Below are 23,116 nucleotides of genomic sequence, written 5' to 3'. Positions count from 1 at the left end.
CGCTCTTCTTTTCTTTACCAACTATGAGAAATATGACTCTCTTTTGTTCTCCATAAACACAATTCTCATAGAAATCCAAATCAACATGCTTCAAACCTAGCAACAAATTGCTTGAGTGAAGAATATGCATCCCCTTCTCACTCATGTGCTCGAGCCTATGATGTCACAATGTTGTATCTACTCCTCTAGAAGTTAAATCAATAACAAAATTAGAAATACCATTGCATAAATACAATGTACCAAACTTCTCTCTTTTTTCTATTACCAGGGCTCCTTTCGTGACCTTCCAGATTTTATCTGTAAAAGTAGTTACACAGACTTCACCTCCTAATTGCCCTATTGAAATTATATTTTTCTTCATATCTAGAACATGCCTTACCTCCTTTAATATTCATTGGTTTCCATTCTGTTGTTTTATAAAAACCTTACCCATTCCTACGATTTTACAGGGTTTATCATCACCAAGATAAACCTTTTCAAAATCTCCTTGAACATAGTCATGAAAATGTTTCCTATCAGGTGTGGCATGGAATGAGGCCCCTGAATCTACCACCTAAGCATCAATAATATTTTCTAATGAAAGAATCAAAGCATATTGCAACACATTACCTGTTACATTTGCTTTATGTTTGTTATCTTGTTTTGCATCTCCTTCTTTTCCCTGCTGAGACTTACAGTCTCTCTTCATGTGTCCTTTCTTCCCACATTTCCAGCACACTATCCCTGATCTGGACTTGGATTTGTCTTTCCTTGACTTACTACGATATCCTCGGCTATTTCCTCTTTCCATTTTTCTTCCCCTAGTCTCTGCAGTCAAATCATTACCTGATGTCTCACCGGAGATTTTTCATCGCATTTCCTCGCAAAGGATGGCACCGATCACATCATCAAACTTTAAAGTGCTAGATCCAGAGACAGAGTTAGTATTGTCCATAACTAAACCATTCCAACTTTCTAGAAATGAGCACAAAATCAATAGGGCCCTAATTTCATCATCAAAATTTACCCCTACAGAACTTAATTGACTGGTAACCATATTAAATCCATTTAAATGATCAACAACAAATCCACCTTTTGACATATTCATATTAAATAAACACTTCATAAGAAATACCTTATTTGAGGCTGAGGGTTTTTTATATAGTTTGGTCAATGTCGTCATTAAACCCTTTGTTGTCATTTCCTTTGAAATATTAAAGGCTACCAATGTCGCCAGGCACAGTCGTATTGTTTCAAGTGCTTTTCTGTCGAGAATCTTCCATTCTGCGATTGTCACGCTCATTGGCTTCTTCTTTTTTTCGCTTAATGGTAGGTACAAATATTTATGATACAAATAATCTTTCGTTTGCATCTTCCATAGTTGGTGGTTTTGGTCGTTAAATTTCTCGACCCTAAACCTACCATCCTCTGCCATTGCTCCCATTCGAACCAGGAACCCTTCTTTCCTACGGTTTCTCAGCTAAATAGACTTTCGGCTCTGATATTAGTTGTTAGAAAAATTATATATTACAGAGAAATGGAACACATAAAATATTGCAGAAATACAAACACATAAAACAAGAGAGACACAAATATACGTGGTTCACCCAATTTGGGTTGTGTTCACATAGAAACATTCAGTCCTTCCTTTATATTATCCAACAAAATGAAGAGATACAACCTACACATATCCACAGTAATTTCCTCTTTCCTCTCACACAATTTTTTCTCTATTTCTCGCGCAGAATACACATATACAAAGTCGCAATACAATTCCATCATATATAGCGAGGGGTTGCTTCTATGGAAAAAACCCTAAATTAAACATAACTTCTACCGTCGGATCATCTGCCTAATGAACGGCCCAAATTGACTACGAAATTACAATATTTTACAAGACAATTTTACATCTATTTTTAGCTTCGAGGACCGCCCTGAAAGCGATTAAACTGGGGTCCAACACGTCGATACCTCTGAATAAAGAAGATAATCATGCTCCACACCCAACAATAATTATATTATAACCTGCATTGTAAGTGCGAAATTGTCCCACCATTAATGAAATGATGTTCAAATGCAATGAGGGTCATTACACAATTCAAGAGGAGGCTGACAAGACTAGCCTTAAGATTAATTAGTGGCCAAGAAACACACATAACTTTAAACTCTACCAACTTTCCTTGCACCATAATCTTAAATGGTGATAGATCATGGTAAAGGGGCGTATGAATTACTTGTATTACATCACATGCCTCCTCATGTAAATTAAATGTAATATAAAATAGCAAATTAGTGGAGTAATGCACTAGCTTGAGTCATTGTATGGATCCAAATAACATAACTCATGACATGAGATAGTTACTTGTACAAAATTCCCTTAATTTATAAGGTGGTCAAGTGAGAGCTCTATAAAAAATATTAGACTAAGAAAAATATCCCTTATCAATTAATTAACCAATCATTCATCTCTCTCTCTCTCTCTCTCTCTCTCTCTCTCTCTCTCTCTCTCTCTATATATATATATATATATATATATACAAGGAAAATTTTAGGGGCCAATATTCGCAAGTGGGCTAATTTTCCGTAGTTTTTCCAAAAAATAGATTTGCTAATTTCCATGTTTTTCTAAAAATGATTCACCCAAGTTTTATAGTATAAATTATTTTACCTTAAAGATTTCCAAAATTATATAGATAATATATTTAAAATCATTATAAATTTGAATATTTTTACAAATATTTTATAGTTTTCATATTAGGGACTAGTAATATTCACCAAGCTTTCTAAACTTTAAGATAAATTTCCATCCTTAAAATTTTCCCTTTGTGTGTGTGTCTATATATATATATATATATATATATATATATATATATATATATATATATATATATCATTTTATTGTCTATTATATTTAACATATTATTTACAATAAAACAACATAAACTATATACCTATCATCCCTTGCATCTCTTTATCTCTTTAGAGATTATCTTGCTAGAATCTTTGCACAAAACCTTAAACCAATTATGAGGGCATATTTTTTCTTTCATATGATCTCGTTCTAATTCATCAATGAGATTGACATAATAAGAATCTAAAGGTAAAAGAATATGATACCTTAATTGTCATCAACATTGTTGGACACTCACGAAAATATTATCAATAACTAATGTAATATGTATTGCTACTTAGAATCTGCCTCTTATGCAAAATGTAATTGATAATTTTAAATTTTTATGAAATTATATATATGTGTATATTAAAAACTAATATAAAAAATATTATAAAATAAAATTAAAATAAAATATTTTGATTTTGAAATGAGTTATGGTTTTTCGGCATATGGTATTGATAAGTCATAGTATTGACCCATGGTATTGTAACAAAGTCTAAATTATTATGACACTTGGTGAATATAATTTTTTTTAGATTTTTTTTTAATATAATTTTTATATCTAAGAATTTAATTTAAAACCACATAAAAATAGTCATCAACCCATTAGAAGAAAAAAATAAATAAATCTTTTTTTAAACAAAACAAGTAGGAGTTTCTATTAAAATTGCTTGGTTTGAAGGCCAAAACATTTTACATAATAAACACTTGATATTTCCATAAGGATATTCAGACTCAATGCTAGGTTTGGCCTTACTTTTCTCTAATTACATACAAAAATTTCAAACAAACTTTTCTTATATGATCACCAAAAGGTGCCTAACAACTTCTCAAAACAACATTGCATAACTTGAAATTTAAATCGTAATACCCTACAAGATTCGCTCCAAGAGGGGAAAAAATTGCCTGTTCATCACATTTGTGCCTAGGGAAGGCAAAAAGAGATTCCTTGTTTTCAGATAACCATTCAATCCCACCCATGGTTGAATCGGGGACACTATTCTATAGAGGAGCATAGACATTTTCTTCAACATCAACTTCATTTTGCAAGGGATCAACAAAGCCATACCTAATCCCGAGGACATTAATTGACACCTATAAACTTTCCAACTTGGTTTCTAACATCCCTATCTTATGATTGACCAGTGAAAATTGAGCCTGAGACTCCAATAGAACCACACTACTATGTTTGTTGATAAGGGACATAATGAGTTCCACAAAAACCATCAACTGGGACAAGAGAGAGGATATGACCTCAATCTCAATTGTTGAGAAATTCTCAGAAGGAGGGATCATCTTTGTCCTAAGATCACATAATTCTACAAAAAAACGCCAAAGTCCTAATTCCTCGTTTACTAAATGGGCCATCTTATTGGTATATATACAAATTTTGAACCTCTCTGGTTCGACAATTGATGTTAAGATTTCAATGTTTCACAAAGCCCCACATTTCCTTCAGACGATGGTAATCGATACCACAATTTTTACACCGATACCCCAAATTTGAGCCATTAATACCTGACCACATATACAATCTTGAGAAGATGTTGATAGGCATGGGAATTCATAGAACTTCATTTCACTTTTAATCCTTGAATAATCCTTTCTCCACCTATCCTGGATCACGCTGCATAAAATCCAATTGGAGGGACTGACACATTTAACCAAGAAAATTATTGCATACTCAGAATTGCTTAACCCAACGAAGGTCAAATTTGCCATAATTAATAATTTTCCTTTTATCATTGCTTTTATTTGGCATGTTGGCGTGGATGTTATTACTATCTTGAATGACAAATGCCTTTTGGGATAGGATTAAAAATAGGAGCTTCATTATCAATGATTAGAAACCCTTGTTCCAAAGTTGTTCCTTTGTTGGCAAGTAAGTCAGAACTTGAATTCAAGTGGCGTTTGATATGTATGAATTCAAAATGTTCAGATTGTGTTATTTTAAGTTTAATACTCAATAACATTGAGAATTGATTATGATCTTGGATTGATTTAAGCTTAGGAGCAAGTTGGATTACGATCATGGAAGTTCTTAGCACTATGAAGTGTCAAATTGCCTACGATATGACTAAGTCAAGGCCTTGCCATAGAGCTAGTGTTTCAGCTTGGTTGTTTGATGACGTCCCAACCCCCCAAGCATATTGAATTTCCCTTTATCTATCAACGTGAAGGATAACCCTTCCTGCTCCAGTTTCCCTGAGAAAAAAAATACATTTTAAAAAATTAAAAATTATTTTTTAATGTTCAAAATATTCAGTTTAATATTATATTTTTTCAAAACTTTAATAAATTTCATAGAATCTATTTAAAATTTTCAAAACTAATTGAAATCAAAGCTTTTTGACAAAAATAAAAAACAATATAGCCGACCTTTGGTAGGTATAAAATAATAGATGCCACACCATAACCCTAGTGGAATTATTCTTCAAGCAAGCATACTTTTGTGGGGAAAGATATGAATACAAAACAATGATCACAATGGGATCCCTACTTCTCATATATATTGTGTTAAATGTGTATATATATACACACACACATACACATAAATTCTCCAATAATATATTAAAATACTATAAAAAAAAATTATATGATAAATAACAATAAGTTTTAATTTTCAATATATATATATATATATATATATATAGAGAGAGAGAGAGAGAGAGAGAGAGAGAGAGAGAGAGAGAGAGAGAGAGATCACGGTGAATCGACAATTTATTAAAATAATTTGAGCAAGGCTCAAAATCAAACCCACTGGTTGTCTTTATAACAACAAGAGTATATCCAATAGCAAGTAAGCAAGATATCTGAAGCATTTATGACTTATCAAGAGTCGAGAGCTTACGACATTGGGGGAGCCTACTCCTTGAGCCTTATCACAATAGGCCAAAGATATCCCTCATGGAATTTGAAACCAAGTGGAGGGGATAACATCCCATTGTACTAACCACTCAGTCTTCCCACAAGGATAAAAATTAAATATAATAATAATAATAATAACAATATATTTTTAATGTTAGCGTCGAGTTAGACACCAAATTGGTGTATGAGACCTGTTTTTTGTGGGACAAAGGATTGCCTCCATGCAATCATTTGATTGTTAAAGTCTACGAAGGTGTGTCTCCTCGTGGAAAAATTGAGTGGTTGGCAAAATGGGATGTTCACCTAGTTTCAAATCCCACAATGGGACATCTTGGCCTTGTTGTGATAAGGCTCAAGGAGTTGGCTCCCCCACCCTCATGGAGTCTCAACACTTGCTAAGTTATAAATTCCTGGTATTTCTAGCTTATATATTGTTGGATATATTCTTGGTGTTATAGTCACAACTGCTAGGTTTGATCTTGAGTGCCTTGGATATACTCTTGATGTTATAGTAGTCGCTGCTAGGTTTGATCTTGGGCCTTACCCATATTACTCCAAAAGTCACCAATTCATCGTGGTAAAAAAAAAAGAATTTACTAAAATTTATATATTATGCCCTTGATTCAAACTTGAAACATTTTAATAGGAAACAAATTAATATATTATATATTTAAAATTAAAATTAATAATAGAAACAAAACATTATAAAAAATGAGTTTATATTTAAATAATTCATAAATATTAAAAAATAATATTTAACTTAATAATAAACACATTTACCCACAATCGGGGTGCAACACAAGGAAGGAAGAGGGACCGGGGAGATGGGACTGGGAAGGGGGGGGAAGAGTCCAAGTGTGCGAAAGGACAAGCGAGGGAAATGGAGTGAGAGGATAAGAGAAAAGGCAAGTGGACGGGTAGGGCAGAGAAGGAACAACCCTCGAGAGAAGGAGGGTGGAGACGGATAAGGAGGATAGTGAATATGGCAGGGGGGTCAGCAGGAGGGCGGGCAAAAGGACGCCAACAAGTGGCAGGGTAAGGAACACGAGCATACAACAAGAGAAGCCGGGAGTAAGTGAGGTTTAATGTGAGGTGGTAGTCAGGACGGAGGGTCACCACTCCAAGGTGACAACGTAGGGATTAGTGCAAGGAATGATGACAGGGAAGTGGAAGCAAATGGAAATGACAAGAAGGGGAGGGGAATAAATCATAAGGGAGATCAGGCCATAGATAGACACATGCAAAGGAAGGAGATGAGAACTGGAGAGAGGAAAGGTGGTTGAAGAATGATGTTGCAACTTGCGGATGGAAGCAGAGCCAGTCCTGTAAGTTGGTATGTTTATCCTCTAGCCCCTATCTTCGTAAGGCATAGGATGAATCTCTGCATTAATATAGGAAATTTGTTCAGGAGAAGGTATGAGTCTGGCAGGGAGGCACCCAGGAACTCTTGGGATCCTGGTTGGCCGAAAACTGTAGAATGGGCAATGAAAATCCTGGGGAGTAAGCTAGGAAGGGAGGGAATAGATTCTAGGAAGGGAAAGGTTTCCACCATGGCAAATTCTTGAAACAAAACAAGGAAGAGCGAGACTATAATGATCCTTGTTGGAAACTCTGAGAGAAAACCAAAAGAAAAAAAGGGAAAACCTAGGAGAGCAAGTAGAACCGAGAAAAGAGGGAACCAGGGAAATAGAAGACCTTTAGGGGAGGAAAAGCATAGGGTCAACATTCTGAAGAAAAACATATCCATAACCAAGAGTCCCTGTGATGTGAGAAACAACAAACGAACTTACCCTAGTGGCGAACCTATGTAGACGCCTTGAAAGGGTAGTTTGTGCGACGTTTACTGCCGTGAGGGTAAAATTTCAAGAGTAGTAACAATGGAAAGAACCCATAGTTTTGAGAGGATTGGGGAAATTCTAAAAGAAATCTTGAAGGGCACAAATTTTGGCACTGGAAGGGATAACAAAAGGGACACAGGTAAAAGGAAAATTATTTTGTTTTATTATTATCAAACTGATAATTGTAAAGGTTATGTGATAGGTCTCACCTCACACCACGCCCAGCACAGTGAGGAATACAATGAACAAAAAGAAGCAGTCATCAATAGGCACACAGATAACATGGCAACCAGGAAGGGCAAGAGAGACAAAAAGATGGCAGGGGGAACGAGCGGCTTGAACAAAGAACAAAGGAAAAAGGGGAGAAAGTCAGGTTGTGAACATATGAAAACTCTTATTGACACCTACATGGCAAGGAACCTGTCGGACCAAGACATCCCCATGGAGGAGTGGGAAAGTATGGTTCCAGATCTAGGGAACTCTCGAGGCCGGCTCTTCCTCTTCAGACAAACAATAAAACAATATTGGGTCATGAAGAACGTGGTGGAAAGGGCCATGACCCTTAATCGGGAACAAGCAGCTAGCGGAGGATCAGAGGCAAAGGAGAATGCCAAGGAAAATTATCTTTTCAGGGCATAACTCCTCAGGGAAATTGCAACAGTTCAGATACAAACTTATAGAAACAAATTGGCTTTGGGAAGAATTGGGAAAACACTACAAGACATGAAGAGGAGCGAGATGCTTGGCTCCAGTGCCAAAGCGCTAGCCCCAGTAATATCCTCGAACGAGGATTAAAGCAAAGGTCTAGTACATTTCTGATAAAATTTTGATGAAAAGCTTTTACTTGTTTAATTTGAATAGTAGGATAGATAGTAAGACAATGTTGCTAGATGGATAGAGAAAGACCTTTTCAAATTTTGGACAGGGTTTAATGCAGACAGGTGGTTATCTGGTTTCCTTCAGGCAGGTAAGCCACCTGGAGAAAATGGAAGTTTTGATTTTGAACAACTAATATAAATAGAGGAAGCACCACCAAGTTTACAAAATAATAATAATAATAAACACATTTAACTTAATGATAAATAAAAGAGAAAAATATTCATTTAACCAATCTCCTCCTAAATGATTAAATATATATTATCTAAACCTTGAAATATTGCCAATTGTATAAAGTTTCAATACTATCTCAATTAATGGATTTAGTTTCTAAATAAAATTTAGACTAATATTGTATAAAGATTACTCATATGAAAATTATAATTTAAAAAGTTTTTTTAAGTATTTAAAAGAGATTTTGAATTTTCAAAATCAATCATGTCATTTTGAAGAAAATAAATTAATGGAAAATTATGTAACAGTTCTTTAAATTAAGTTTTTCTATAAAGAAACTCTTCATTGGGACATTACACACACTTTATTCTATCTATTTTGTGGCATTTAAATGAAGCAATTGAATATACCTTGAAATTTAAACAACTCTTATAACACATGGCATTTCAATGAAGCAATTGAATATATGCTTGAAATTTAAACAACTCTTATAGCACTTGGTATCTAAAATTTGGGTAGAGTATCATGTTTATGTTGTGATTTCTCGATTTTTTAATTGTTTCCACTAATGAGTAGAGTAGATTCAAGTCTTTTGTTTTAGAAAACTACATAAGTAGTTTGAATCTACAAGGAATCTTTACATGGTATCAGAGCAGGAATCACAATAGAAGAGAATAATTTGAGTTTGTCTTTGCAGGTGAATCGAATTCGCAGTATCAATCTTCAAAGCTAGCAGGATGTCATTTTATGGATTGAGACTCGAGTATGCCCTTGAGGGTAGCTCAAATTATATTTCTTGGAAGGACATGATGGAGGTAGTGTTGATAGATAACAAGCTGAAGGAATTCATAGACAATGATATTCCTAAGCCTCCACCAAATTATGCTTAAGATCTGGCAAAATGGAAGAAATGTGTGGCAAAGGAAAGGAGGATCATACAAGAAGGAGCTCGAGATCATATTGTCTCAAATATCCACGGGAAGGATACCCCATATGCAATGTGGCAAGCCTTGATAGACTTGTTTCAGAACAACAGTGACCAAAGGAAGCTAGCACTGAAGGATGAGATTCATAAGATCAAGATGGAGAAGGGTGACACAATACCACCGTACCTGAGCAGGTTCACCCAATGTCGGAATGAACTTGGTATTATTGGTATTAAAATTATAGAAGATGATCTAGTAATCCTAACACTTATAGGCCTTCCCAAGAGCTAGCACAACTACCAAGATTCGATAAATGGGAGGGAGAATCTATCAAATTGGGAGCGATTATGGTCTGACTTGGTGAAAGAATAAATAAGGCAGAACACCAGAGATGGTACCTCATCCAAGCATGATGAGGAGGATAATTGTGCCTTGGATGGAAAGGAAAATAAAGGGAAAGGGAAGAAATCCCAATCCAAAGGGGATTCCAGTCAGGGTGGCGAGAAGAAATACTCTTTGAAGATCAAATTATTTTATTGTCATGAACTAGGACACTATGCCACAAAGTGTCCACACAAGAAGGCAGGTAGGAAGCCCTCAAGAGGAGTGGTAGGTGAAGCTCTTTCTTCACAATTCGAACTTGATTTCACCCTCATGGCTTGTATGGTGAGAACCATGATGGGTAGTGTGTGGTATCTGGATAATGGAGCATCATATCGTATGACAGGAAATTGATAATTCTTTAGTAACTTGGAGGAGAAGGACCTCTAGATGCACATCAAAATGGGAGATGACAGAAGGTATAGTGCTACCGGTATTGGTACAATTACTTTTCAAAGGGATTTTGGCTCCCCTCTCAAATCAAAAGATGCGATGTATGTTCTGGGTCTAAAGAAGAATCTCGTTTAGTTGCTATGTTGGAAGATCGTGGCTACGGTGTGATATTTAGCAAAGGAAAGGATTTCCTAAGGCACATCACCATAGGACAGGTGAAGCGGATCGGGATTCGAGTGAAGAACCTCTACAATTTGGATGTAGAATATTGTGCAGCATTGAGCAAAAAAGTAGAGAAGGTGCGGAGCTAAGACATCGATGAATTATGACATAGAATATTGGGTCATTTGCACCTGGAGCCTTGAAAGTCATGCAACAGATTTCTATAGGACTTCCCAAGGGTGCACTAGAGAAGAGAGATACAAGCAAAGGGTGTGCATTGGGGAAGTACATGAAATCCACCTTCAATGAGTAGGATAGTAAAGTGCAATCAGTCCTTGAAAGTTCACTCGAATGTGTGTGGATTTTTCTCGAAAACCTCCACGACTAAGCACGGGTATTATGTGATATTTGTAGATGATTTCTCATGGAAGTGTTGGATCCTCTTCGTGTAGAAGAAACACCAGACATTATCCAAATTTGTTGAATTTAAAGCACTTGTTAGGAAAGATACTAGTGGGAAAGTGAAGGCTCTAAGAGCAACAACGGTGGAGAATATGTTGTTAAAGCCTAGATTTTCCTTAGGCTGAAAAGGCAAGGTTCTAAGTCCACATCAAACTACGCTCAGCCTTGTAGCTATCCCTACGAGGACAGGAGAGGGCTCTCTCCGGGTTGATCTCGGCAAAAGACAAGCGATGAGGCTCGAGATGACTGAAATAAAAGCTAATTTTAGGCTAGGTATGAAGTACAAGGGTTTAATTTGAGTTTTTGAGGGTTTTGTGTTGGAAACAGGGAAAGGCAATTTGGGCTCGGGGATGAGGCACAGTTTCTGCAGAGTTCTGATTGGGGCAAGGAAGGCAATCATTTTGATGCTTTAAAGTGAGTGAGATGGCTAGATCAGACTGGTGAGGGGCTAAGGAGAGCAAGAAAGTCTCAAGAATTCTCCTTAAATAGATGAAAACATGGAAATTTAAACAAATTCAAAGGCAGAGCATAACAGTTAATGGATTCCACCTTAATCACTCATTTGTTCAAATTCAAAAGAAAAGAGAGGAAAATAATGATACACATAACACTAATGAACTTACAATTACTCAGAGAAGCACACCATCAAAACATAAAGCCACATGGATCCCAAACAGTGCTGCAAAACCCTGGTATTTCCTTAGCCAAAAATGTAGAGATAGAATGAACAATGATATGCCAAAGCAATCCCAAGTGTCCAACCCTAAAAATGACTTAGGAATTACATGATATAGACTAGCCCAACTGTTATGGAACCAACTCAAGAAAAAGATAGAAAAGATAGATCAATGCCTTAAAATTCAGCCTCTTTGAGGGGGAAACCTCCTTTACATTACATAAATGATCAATTCTTGTATGATACAAATGAAAAGACATCCTTTCTATATATAGGAGTCTAAGGGGTCATAACATAATCAGAGCTGACATAACAATAATAATGTAAGGGCACAATAATAACAATAGTGGGCTTCTATGGGGCACAATAGTAATAGTATGGGCACTACATGGGTACATCAATATAATAAGTGGGTTGTACTAATAATAATAAGGGGTTACACTAGTAGTATAGGGGCCTAACATGCCCCTCTCCTTTAAAAAGCATTGTCCTCAACGCTTGAGTAGTTCTTGATGCTTCTGTATAAAATTCTTGTCCTCCCATGTGGAATCTTCAACGGGTAAGTTCTTTCACTTGATGAGATACTCTGAAATTGATTGATTTCGTCGTTGTTGGGTTCTTGTTTCTGCGACTGCTCCAGGTTTCATTATAATTTTTCCTTCCTCTTCAATTTCTGGCAATATTGTTTGAATTGGGATCTTTTGCAACTTTTGAATAAGTGGCCATACTTCTTCGTCCTTCTTCCATTCATCCCTTGCTTCATTTATCAAATGTGGTTGGATAATAGAAATAGCACAAAACAATGTTTCCACATCCTCATCCTTGAAGAGTCTTCCCATTCGGTAAGGTCGCCATTTTTTAAGTGCATGTAGTATTCCCAACATTTCCTTCTCATAAATAGGTTCATGAGGCACAATACTTGCTAAGGTTTTGCAAATGGGGTAGCAAGCTAAGTGGGCTTGATTGTGGGGAAAAACTCCACAGTTAAGCGCGCTTGAGCCAGAGGAGTTCTGGGATGGGTGACCTCCTGGGAAGTCCTGGTTACCGGGTGCAAGCCCCGGAAGTGATGATTGATGCTATGTGATTCGTTCTCCACATTTCACTAGTTTCAATCCCACTTCTTCACCCCTGTGAGCATCACCCGATGCAATGAGTGCTAAGTGAACTATTCAAAAATCATGAGAAATTAGTCAGTTACGACTACCTCTCATGGAAATGGTCATACGTTTGAATGACTTACTTAACGCAGTTGAATCCCAAAAATGATATCTAATATAATGCACTGCATAAATCCCCCATACTTAAATTCAAAAAGAGTCAAGGGATCTCTACTTGAATGGTTCATGAGGCACAATACTTGCTAAGGTTTTGCAAATGGGGTAGCAAGCTAAGTGGGCTTGATTGTGGGGAAAAACTCCACAGTTAAGCGCGCTTGAGCCAGAGGAGTTCTGGGATGGGTGACCTCCTGGGAAGTCTTGGTTACCGGGTGCAAGCCCCGGAAGTGATGATTGATGCTATGTGATTCGTTCTCCACATTTCACTAGTTTCAATCCCACTTCTTCACCCCTGTGAGCATCACCCGATGCAATGAGTGCTAAGTGAACTATTCAAAAATCATGAGAAATTAGTCAGTTACGACTACCTCTCATGGAAATGGTCATACGTTTGAATGACTTACTTAACGCAGTTGAATCCCAAAAATGATATCTAATATAATGCACTGCGTAAATCCCCCATACTTAAATAGGGGGATTTGTCGAAATGAAGTGAAATGAAGGGGATAGGGGGCTTTTAAATTCTTGAGGAAATTTTTGGAAGTAGGGAGGGATGTTAGGAAGCAGGGGAAAGTGGAATTTTAAATATTGAGCGGGGGGAAGGGGTCCAAAAGGGCTAAACACAGGCCCAACCTAGAAAATTGCCAAGTTGTAGCAAGAAACTAGGGTTTGTGCGAAAATGAGGAATTTGGGGGAATTCAGTGATGGTAAGTGTTTAATAAGGTATATTAAAGATAGGGGAGGGTGTATGAACATCAGGATACAATTTTTGCCGATGATTTGACCATCCAAGAGAAATTGCCTTCAAAACCCTAGGAGAGGGAAATGACCTTACCTAGGTGCAATTGAAGCATGAACAAGGCGTAAAATGACCCATTGGAACCTGACATGATGATGACAACCCTCTGAATGATGGTACACTCAACTGAACGGTGAAATGTTGGACAACTTTGACAAGAGTAAAAGCAAACCCTAGACCTAATAGCTAGTGACCAAATTTTACTTGAAGATGCTCTAAAATGGAAAAATTTGACCTTGACACCTTAAAATCACTTTGTAAGAGCATGTTTGATCACTAGAGGAAGGCTGGAAAGACGGAAAGACTGACACTAACATATGTGTCGAATGAATTTAAGAAATTCTATGAAAAAGAAGGAATTCAATGGGAGTTGACATCACCTCATAACCCACAACATAATGGGGTGGCTGAGAGGAAGAACAAAAGTATTGTGGGAATTGCATGGGCCATGTTGCATGATCAGAGCCTATTGTTGTGCTTGTCGACTAAAGCATGCAACACAGTTGTGTATTTGCAGAACAAGAGTCCTCACTGGATTCTTGGCATGAGTACTCCAAAGGAAGATTTTTCAGGGAAGAAACCATATGTGTCACACTTCAGGATCTTTGGATCATCAGTTTACTATAATGTTTCCAAGGATGAAAAGAAAAATCTACAGCCTACATCTAAGTTGGGCATATTTCTGGGGTACATAGAAACACCTTACAACTATCGTGTGTACTTGCCATCTCTCACAATGACAATTTTCAAAAGAGATGTGAAGTTTGATGAGGAGAAGGCAATGAGGTTTTCCCGTGAAAGGTAGCTTCATTTTCATTTAGAGCAGGAGCTTTTGGCTCCAAAGGAGAAACCTTAGGAAGTTGTGGAGCAACCACAAGTAGAGGTAGAGAGAGTGGAGGCTTCCACTCAAGCAAAGACATCTAGAGATGGAAGGAAGCACACCAGAGAAGCTAACATATTATTTCATGATATTAAAGAGAATGTGGGAGAACCCACATCACAACATAGGCAGTGGAGGTCACCAGATCAATACACTAGCTACATGGATCTAATGAGTGAGATTTTAGAGACTAAGCCATCCACATTCAAGGAAGCAGTGCAACAACTAGTATGGGTTGATGCCATGGTTGAGTAGTATGACTCCATTACTAGAAATAGTGTTTGGGAAGTGGTCCCAAGCCTAGAAGACAAGTGAGTGGTAGGTTCCAGGTTGATCTACAAGGTGAAGCAAGCAACAGATGGAAGCATCAAGAAACACAAAGCCATATTTGTGGCCAAGGGTTTTTCTCAGGTGGAGGGAATTGATTATGATGAGACCTTTTCTCTAGTTGCAAGGTACTCTTCAATCAGATCAATTCTAGCTCTTGCAGTGTAGATGGGATGGAAGACACATTAAATGGATGTGAAGACAACATTCCTTAATGGGGTGATTGAGGAAGAGGTGTACATTTAGCATCCAGAAGGATTTGAGACCTTCGACAGAGATTCACATGTGTGCTTCACCAAAGACCATGTTGGGCTTCACCAAAAGTGAACTAGAAGTAAACCTTTACCATATTGTTGTTGAAGGTAAATTATTGATTATAGTATTATATGTCGATGATTTAATTTTAATCAGTGATGAAAATTTGATCATGTCTTGCAAAGAAGATTTTGCAAGAGAATTCGAGATGGACTTGGGGCTCATGCATTATTACTAAGAGTCAAGTATCTGAATCCTAAACACGAGATCCTAAAGGAATGACGTGTGAACCTTAGGGCTATATCAATGCTAATGTCATATTACTGTCACTCAACTAGAGCGGGGAACTACAATAAGCACATAAAAACTTAATAATTACAATAAAATTACAATATAACAAGATTATTAACCATGGATATTCACCCTCACTTTAGCATGAATATTATTAACTTGTAAATAGGTTTCATTATAATACCATGGGCCAATGCCATGGCTTAAATCCATAGCTCATTTCACAATAAAAAAATTAAAATGTAAAATATATTAAACCTTACATATATCATTTGTTACACATAGTGACAATTCTCAATCATATGGATGGAGAGAGAGAGAGAGAGGCGGGGGTGGGAGAGGGAGAGAATGAGAGAGGGAAGGAGAGAGTGATAGAGTTTGGGAGAGAGAGAGAGAGAGAGAGAGAGAGAGAGAGAGGCGCGGGTGGGAGAGGGAGAGAATGATAGAGGGAAGGAGAGAGTGATAGAGTTGGAGAGAGAGAGAGAGAGAGAGGAATGAAGAGAGAGAAAGGAGGGGAGGGAGAGAGATGGAGTTGGAGGGGTAGATATAAGGATGGAATAATAAAGGCATAGATATATAGAGGTAGAGAGAGAGAGTGACAAGGGAGAGATGGGGAGACAATGAGGGAGAGAGAAGAGGAGGGAATAAATAGAGAGAGAGGGAGAGAAGGAGAAGAGGAGGTATGCATAGAGATGGAGTGGGATAGAGGGGGGAGAGAGAATGAGAAAGGGAGGGAGATAGTGACAAATTTAGAGGGTAGATAGGGAGAGAGAGAGAGTTAGTGATGGGGGGGAGAGACAGAGGGAGGTTTAAGAGAAATGGAGAGATGTGAAGGAAGATAGAGAGGACCTAAGAGATATAAGAAGAGAGAGAGAGAGAGAGAGAGAGAGAGATGGAGTTGGAGTGGGGGAGAGAGTGAGGGAAGAACAAATACATAGAGAGATAGAGGTGAAGAGACAGAGAGCGAGTGACAAGGGAGAGATGGAGAGATGAGTGAGAGAGGAGAGAAGGAGGGAAGAGAGAGATAAGGAGAGGAGAGGGAGAGGGAGAGAAGGTAAAGAGAGAGAGATGGAGACGCAAATATGGAGGGGGGTAAGACATAGGGAGGTGGGAGAGAAAGGGAGAGAGAGGAAGGAAAAGAGATAAGACTTGAGAGAGAGATAAGGAGAGAGGGAGGGAGAGAGTGAAGACTTGAGAGAGAGAGAAGGAGAGAGGGAGGGAGAGAGATGACGTTGGAGGGGGAGATAGAGGGAGGGAATAATAAAGACATAAAGAGAGAAAGGTGGAGAGAGAGAGGGTGACAGAGAGAGAGAGAGAGAGAGAGAGAGAGAGAGAGAGAGAGAGAGGGGAAGAGAGAGAGAGAGAGAGAGAAGTGGAAGAGAGATAGGGAGAGGAAGAGGGAGGGAGGGATATATAGATAGATATGTAGAGAGAGTGTGTATGCTTGTGGGGTGAGATAGAGAGACAAATAAGGAGAGATGAAGGGATATAGAGATATAGATGGAAGTGAGAGATAAGGAAGAAGAGATATACAAAGAGCGGGAAGAAGAGAGAGACGAAGAGTGGTAAGGAGGGAGAGATAGGTATATATGGATAGATCCTGAATTACATTCCAAACAGGTGACCTGGGGAAAATCATCATAACTTTCTCTCTGAGAATCAGATTGAAATTTAGTAAGAAGTTAAGGAAAAAGGAAAAACTGTAGTTTCTTCCATATATTTTTCAGAGAAAAAGGTCGAAACAGTGACTTGTGGCACATCGTACAAGTTCGATCTACCGAACTAGTCTATAATCAGGTCACTGTGGGAGATTTCGCATAACTCTTCCTTGGAGAATCCAATTTGGATCAAACTGGTGGCATTGGAAAGAGGACACAGAGGGCTACCACAGGTCACAATTTCAAAACTTAAATATCTGAAGTACAGAGTTGCAGTCGTTCAAGATCGAGCTCGTAAAATCAAGAAAAAGCAAGATGAGGAAGTTTGATGGCAAGGATCCGGTAAATTGGATACTTCAGATGGAGCAATATTTTGATTTACATGGTGTACCACTATTACAAAAGGTATGTATTGCATCTTCGTATTTAGAACTGGATCAATTTTTATGGTATGAAGGGCTTTGTTCTCGTAAACAACTTGTTACGTGCTCAATTTTCACGGAGGAAATGATAGCACATTATGAGGATACAAAGAGAAACACCTTCTTTAGAGCAACACCACAACAATTGGAAAGAGAAAAAGGGCTTTGTGACATATTGGAAAGCAAAATTATTGAAACCAGGAAGCATACCCCTCACAACTATGAAGATGGAAGTGTTGTTTCTCCTAGCCTTCCACAACCTACAAGGGTTACACCACAACAATTGGAAGAAAAAAGAGAAAAGGGGCTTTGTTACAATTGTGATAGAAAATGCACTAAAGGTCATAAGTGTGCTGAGAAGAAATTATTTTACATAGAATATGAAGAGGAGGAAGAAAAGGATCAAGAAACATCAAAAGAAGAAGATATATGCCAGGACCCCACCCCAGAGAAAGAAGAAATGAGTCAGACGATATCTTGTAAAGAATTGGTAGGAATTACCACTCCTCAAACTCTCAAGATAAAAGGACATATCAAGAAGAAAAAGGTGCAAGAAGTGAAAGATCACATCGAGAAAGAAGAAATGAATCCAACCATATCTTGTAAGTCATTGGTCAAAATTACCACTCCTCAAACTATCAAGATAGAAGTACATATCAAGAAGAAAAATGTTCAAGAAGTAAAAGATCACATCGAGCATCAAGAAATGAATCCAACCATATCTTGTAAAGGATTGGAAGAAATTACCACTCCTCAAACTCTAGAGATAGAAGGACATATCAAGAAGAAAAAGGTTCAATCAGTGAAAGATCACATCGAGCATCAACAACAAGTTCTCCAACTTTTAAAGGATAACACCACTTCGGTGCAAAATCAAACAAAACAACAGGTATATCAACATTGTAGTGAAAAATGTTTTGATGTAGGTGATTGGGTATTTTTACTGCTACATCTCAAGGCACATGCATGTGATGAGTGAGAAACCTCTAGTTTGATGGAATTGAATACTTTGACTTTGAAATTTTAAAAGTTCAATTTTAATTTTTTCTATAAATTATAATGGCATGTTAGTGGTTGTAGGCATAAGTTGGTTGCTTGGCCAAACGACTCATACATGGGTCATGGGGTTGTACAAATAGTTGGAACTTCATGGGATGGGTGAGACAGCGTCCCTAATTTCACCTACTAACACTCTCGTCGTGACTTGGGATGGAAGGTGTTGGGATACCTTCGCCTTGAAGATCATGATGTTGTGGGGGCAAACCCCAGATTGGGTCGCCCATGAGTATTTTTACTTTCGGGTGCACATTGAGGAGGATTCCTCGATCCCTAAAACCATTAATCTCAATATAGAGGGAAACATAGGAGAGGATAACAGTCTCCATCATTGCACCTAGTTTTTCCCCTCGTAATCATTGGATGCATGAAGGGAAAGCGACACAGCACCCTTGGAACTTCAAGGGAGGTTCTTGAAGGGTGTGATCAACTTAGCACCCTCATCATAAAAAAGAAACAATTGGTATAGCACCCTTGGAACTTCGAATGGAAATCCTTGAAGGGAAAGATCGACTTGACACCACGGACATCATTGTTATAGACATTTTTGTGCCTTACAGCATGAAGCATGAAATGTCAATAATCTGAGGGATCCAAAGTCCCTAAACATGTTGTTCCTACCCCTAGAGGAACAAGGTCAGCAAACCACAGCACTGAATATCAGTTCTCCACCTGAAAACACTCAAAAACAAGCTAATTCTGGATCATGTCAACTACTCCACTGAGCATCTGCGTTGAATGTCAACTGCTCCACTCTGTACCTGCATTGAATGTCAACTGTAATGAAGGCTACCTGCGCTGGGCGAGTTTGGCCAAGTGGCACAGTCATTCCTCAAGGTGTCAATGCCCAGGAAGCTTCCAAAATGACACTTGGATCAAGGAATTCGCCTAGTGATGAGTAAGAGGGTCTAGATCTCCAAGTGGAAGCAAGAACCTCCAAGTGGACTCAAGAACTGAAGAATAACTGAAGTGGGAGTGGACACTAGTCAGCTCCATGCCAAGCTCAAGCTGACTCATCCTCTCTCCAAATATCCTATATATAGAGCTCTCTCATGAGGTCTAGGGAGGCTGGAATCTTGTGAATGTAAGGAGGTGAAGAGGAGATTTCTTTCTGCTGGGAGGTGATGCTGGATTGGGCCTTTTATGGTTGTATTACTTCCTGAACTTTACTTCTTCCATTAATAAAGCATTTGAGGTTCTTCTATATGCATGTGTCTCAATGGCGTATTGATACTTGTATATTTGATTTATTCTAATCCTTGAATCAATTATGAATGTATGCTTCTTGTAGTTTCCCTCTCTTGTCAATTTGCAGGATCTTGGTGTAGCTGGGCCAGTAAAAGAGCAAGGAGCTGGGAGCAAGCAGCAAAGAGAGAAGATTGGATCAATCATTAGCGGAAGACAACGGTTAGTGGATCTCTTTCTCCTCTCTCTTACATCTCATAAAGAAGTAATCTCGAATAGCTTTGTTTTGATTGTTGCTGAGGTACTATCACCCTTAGAGTGGGATAAGGTCATTCCGTATTGGATACTTTTCCCAACAACAAATCGGCGACTCCGTTGGGGATCGTATCTTTTTGGTTGTTTGTGTTTTTGCTATTCATTTCATAAACACAGGGAGTACCGAATCGAACTGCATTTGGATCTTTCAAATGCAAAGTAGAGGGCAGCTACTCTAGCTCAGTTTCTGGGCAAGTTTATGATTTGAAGAGCTGATCCACAAGGACTCTAAATAGCTCTTAGTGATAGCTTTTCATCCTCCTTTTCATCCCTTAGTGTGTACTTGACTGATAGCTTCTGATTTGGCCAAAAACTGTGAATTTTTGAGCAATCTGTGACCCGGAAACCAAAAGAAACGAAAGTTTCGTTCTTCAGTGCAGGTTGTGTGAAGGCTGTCTGCATTTCAGCGCAGTTCCCGAAGGGGCTACCTGCGCTGAATGTCAAACTGACAGTGTACTACCTGTGCTGAACCAGTCTTGCCTTGTGCTACTGGGGTTTCCTGCTGTTTCTTGCCCTGTTTTCACCCTTGTTTTTGTAGCCTGTTACCAGTCAATGTACCTATCTGAAACCAACTTTCCTTGCCACTATTCCGCCTCGGTTGTATAAAGAAACTGTATTTGTTCTTTGTGTATTTCTTATATCATTTGCAGTTTCCCATAACGAAAGTGAACTAGTCTTGATGTGGCCTCTTAGATCTAGACCTGTGATAAGTGTCGTTTTGATCTTAAGAGTTAGTTTGTTTATTGTTCATAGCTGATTGAGCTTTTACTTTCGTCATATGGTTTGAATTTATATATTTCTAGTGTCGAAACAAGTAAATCTTAAGGTGTCTTTTGATTTTGGACAAGCTTGTTTGCTTTCACTTGAAATTGAATTCGGAATTATACAACAACTTTCTTTTTGTATCGCACCAACATTAAGAAAGAGAAAAGAAATACCTGCATTGTGCATGTGCATTTTGACAGTTTGCATGTTGATTTAGGAAAAAGTGCATTAGTGTGTGCTCTATGATCTGTGTGAAAAGATGTTGTCTTTCTTTTCCCTCAGTAGTTAAGATTTTCAAAGTTGAAAGATTGAAAAGCTTGCTTATCATCTTAGACTGCATTTAGGAGTGTTACTATACATCTCGTGGTGATCCATAAAGGCAAACTGCTAAACAAGATCAACATTAAAATGAATTGAATTTACATAACAACGCATTGAAACATAACGCAAACACATAGAGGTCTAAGCTAGAGACGTGTTCTGGCGTCGTTAAACGTGATATCTTAGCGTTGAGTGGTTGGGTGATTCCTCCACGGTGAAGCGATAAGTATCAATACGGACTTGTGCTCCCATGTACCGTCGCGTATATATTGGGAGACCCCTATAGGAACAAAGCCTTTATCCATAGGAAACCGTGTCGGCCGCCCTACTGATCGCAATGTAGTGAACACAGCATTCACGAAGATCGACCACTCGTACCGTAAAACGTATTCTGTGGTTTTGCGAAAAGTTTGGCACACCCTCTGCCTAGAACTCCAGAGCAGTTTCTTTTGGCCTTTTTCAAACTCTATAACTGAAAAAGTCCATCCGAGCATTTGTCACTTCGGGCTCGTTAAAACATCGAAGGAGACTAGAGTCATCTTTAGCTTTTTCTCGACTCTTAAAAAGTGAAAAAGCAAGTTGTGTCTAAAGCGTCGTTATAAAATTTATTTTAAACGGAACATAATCACCTCCTATTCCCGCGTTGATCTGTAGGTTGAGAACATGGAACGCCCCAACCAAGGAATTCCACATGATGGAAATCCTAGTCCTTTCTCCTCTTGGCGAGAAGTTGGTGCGCCCCACATGGCCACATTATCGCTTCCAGGACTGACAATTGGCCTGCCAATTTGGCTATTCTCAACCAATGTAGTTCAGAGCACCATGGTTCCTGAACAGTCGAGTCAACAGTTAGATCAGTCTAGAGCTGCCCACCAACCTTCTACTTCCTATAACTCTTCCTCTAATCCTTCATCTTCGCAAGGTAGAGCCGGCAAAAGCCAAGCTCCCATGGAGAAGAAGGAGAAGAAGAAGAAGGAGCCTAAGGCGACTGGGGGCAAGCAAAAGACATCTGACAAAAATCCACACACAGCACAGACCGGGCCCAAATCGCCATGTGTCATATGTAGAGGAGACCACTTCCATAGAGATTGTCCCTGTATTCCCCGGATACTAAGGGACTGGTCCCCTCGGTTGCACAATTCGGGAGCATCAACCTCTGATAGCCATGTTGAATGCTTACCGTCAACCAGTGAAAGTGAAGGTTCAAGACAAAGAGGGGGAGCAAGATTCCCCTGCAGACTGTGTGAAGGCGATCATGCCATCCACCGTTGTCCCTTCTTAGACGAAGCGAAGAGAGTTTTGGAAGATCGCCCGGTTTCACCGCTGAGACTTCCTCCTGGATACAAAAAACTCGTGCCAAGTCCTTCGTTGGTTGAAAATACAGCTGGCCCGCTCAAGTGGTCAGCTGAAGAGTCAGTCATTGAAAATGAACCTACTGAATCCAGACCAGACGAAAGTCTAAAGGTCGAAACGGCAGTTGACCCAGTTCTGCCTTCAGAGGTTTCATCTTCAAATGACACCGTCACTGAAGATTCATCTTCAAATGACACCTTCACTGAAGAGAATAAGGATGACACCATCCAGATTCTTTTCATCAACACCGACTCTGATGAGCATCAGGGCAATGCGCCCATTCCTTTATCGCAGGAAGGAACATCGTCAGGGTCATACCCGGCCGTGTATTCGGTCCCACCACCAAGCAACCTGGTTGTGTCCTTTGATTGGAACCAACTAGGCAGACCCCGGTTACCAGCCAGTATACCATTCAGAATCATAGTCCAAATTTACAGAATGGTAATGGCTGGAACTATCATTGATGAAGGGGCATCTGTGAGTATCCTTTCCTCTATTGCTTGGAAAGCACTGGGTTCCCCGGAGCTTTTGCCTGAGATAAGAAATCTCTCGGGTTTTGATAAAGGAACCAGTCGACCATTAGGGAT

The sequence above is a fragment of the Pinus tabuliformis genome, chromosome 2_2 (assembly GCF_031772625.1).
Source record: "Pinus tabuliformis cultivar Carrire ecotype Pingquan chromosome 2_2, CPIR1, whole genome shotgun sequence".
NCBI lineage: Eukaryota > Viridiplantae > Streptophyta > Pinopsida > Pinales > Pinaceae > Pinus > Pinus tabuliformis.
This window is presented reverse-complemented; position numbering follows the sequence as displayed.